Source organism: Momordica charantia, assembly GCF_013281855.1.
Source record: "Momordica charantia cultivar OHB3-1 chromosome 1 unlocalized genomic scaffold, Mcharantia_2.0 BLBB01000001.1, whole genome shotgun sequence".
NCBI lineage: Eukaryota > Viridiplantae > Streptophyta > Magnoliopsida > Cucurbitales > Cucurbitaceae > Momordica > Momordica charantia.
This window is the reverse complement of record NW_028275157.1, coordinates 5,090,502-5,092,513: the sequence shown is the minus strand read 5'-3', so window position 1 is coordinate 5,092,513 and position 2,012 is coordinate 5,090,502. Positions and strand designations below refer to the sequence as shown.

Here is a 2,012-nt window from a genome sequence, read left to right as displayed (position 1 = left end):
TAGTTGGAGGGTAACCGTAGTAGGTCTAGCTTCTCCTATGCCTAAAGATTTGAAAACTGATAATGGCATAAGATTAATGCTAGCGCCTAGATCACATAATGCCCTGCCTAAGTTTTTTCCTCCTATGGAACATGGAATGGTAAAACTGCCAGGATCGTTACATTTCATGGGTAGCGGGCTGCGTACAGCTTCACTACTACATTTTGTCATGGCTACCAGTTCATGCTCTCCTATTTTTTTCTTCCTAGAAACTATATCTTTCAAAAACTTAGCATAATTTGGCATCTGTTCTAGAGCATCTACTAATAGTATATTTATATGCAATTGTTTTAAAATATCTAAAAATTTTCTAAACTGGGAATCATTATTTTTCTTAACTAATCTTTGTGGAAACGGGGGAGTAGGGGTAAAAGAAGGCTGTACCTGTGGAGGAACACTCGGGGTGTCCTCATTACCTTTTTTAATATTTTCTTTTTCTGGTGTTGTTGGATTTTCTGGTATCTTTACAATTGGTTCAGTGGACGGAATCTGTACATCTGTTGTTGGCATTGTTGGTCCATCATATGCCAGTCCACTCCTAAGGGTGACAGCTTTGCACTGTTCTTTCCCTTCTCGTCTTGGCAATTCAGTATGGCCTGGAAAAGAACCTTGTGGTCTATTCTTCAATTCATTGGCGAGTTGTCCCAATTGGATCTCAAAATTCCTCATTGATGCCGCTTGGGATTGTATCACTGCGTCGGTTCGGGCCATGTACTCCTTCATCATATTCTCAAGATTTGAGTTGTTATTTTGAACTGGTGGAGTCTGTGTTCTCTGGTTGTACTGCTGTTGCGGTGGCGGGATGTATTGCTGTGTAGGTGGAACATAAGGCTGCTTGTTCTGCTGGCTCTGCCCTTGATTAAAACCGCTCGAACCTCCTTGACCTCCCCATGAGAAATTAGGGTGGTGCCTCCAACCTGGGTTGTAGGTGTTCGAATATGGGTTAAAGTTCCTATTGTTCCCATGTCCTACATAAAAAACGGAAGCAGGGTTATGTGGATAATTATCATAAATATGGTTTTCATTGCAAAATGAACAAATGAGATCGTTGACTTAGCAAACAGGGGCAGGAATATAATGGAATAATATGACGCAATTCGAAGGATTTTTCTGTCTTTCATTATTCCATAGAATTTTTTGATTTGAATTTGTTCACTACTTATGTAATAAATCTAAAAAAAGGTTCTGATAAACCGGGAAAAATTGAAACCAAGAATAGGGATCTTTGACGAACGGGATCAATAATAATTAATTATTTTATTATTTCGACACAAGAACAAGAAAAGGAAGTGCAATAATCCGACTGCACAGGTTGTATCGGCGTGGCTAATGGATTTTTTATTCCCAATGCCATCTCTTTCAGCCTCTGGTTCATTGTAACCATCTCTTTTTGCATCGAGGTCGCAATGTCCAGAGCCAAAACTCCAGTTGGATCTTGCTTCTTTGGTGCTGCCCTAGATCTTTGTGAACACCATAGTTCGTTGTGTGAAGCTAAGTCATTTAGGATGTCAACTATCTCGTTGAATGTCTTCTTTGTAAAGGCTCCATTGGCAGCATTGTTTAGCATCATCTTAGTAGGATGATCTAAACCTCTAAAGAAATGTTCTATCTGGATGCATGCCGGCAAGCCATGGTTTAGACATTTCCTGATTAGTTCTTTAAATCTCTCCCACGCCTCGTGAACAGGTTCACGATCATACTGTCTAAAGGAGATGATCTCTTCTCTGATATCAGCGTGGCGAGTAGGTGGGAAGAATTTTGTTAAGAACTTCTCCACTAACGACCCTCATGTGGTGATGGATCCCGGTGGAAATGCATTGAGCCATGCTCTAGCTTGGTCCTTCAAAGAAAATGGAAAAAGTGTTAGTCTCAGAGCATCGTCTGTTATACCAGGTAATCGAAATGCATTTGCAATTTGAATGAATGATTTCAAATGATCATGTGGATCCTCATGTTCCTGCCCTCCAAAATGT

General features: G+C 40.3%; 1 non-coding gene across 1 annotated transcript; it reads left to right on the top strand.

Moving 5' to 3' along the window:
- Window positions 1–1,664: 1,664 nt before the first annotated feature.
- Window positions 1,665–1,771, top strand: LOC148213151 (small nucleolar RNA R71). Its single transcript, XR_015793033.1, has one exon. It is a non-coding gene; the product is annotated as a small nucleolar RNA R71 (small nucleolar RNA).
- Window positions 1,772–2,012: the final 241 nt, after the last annotated feature.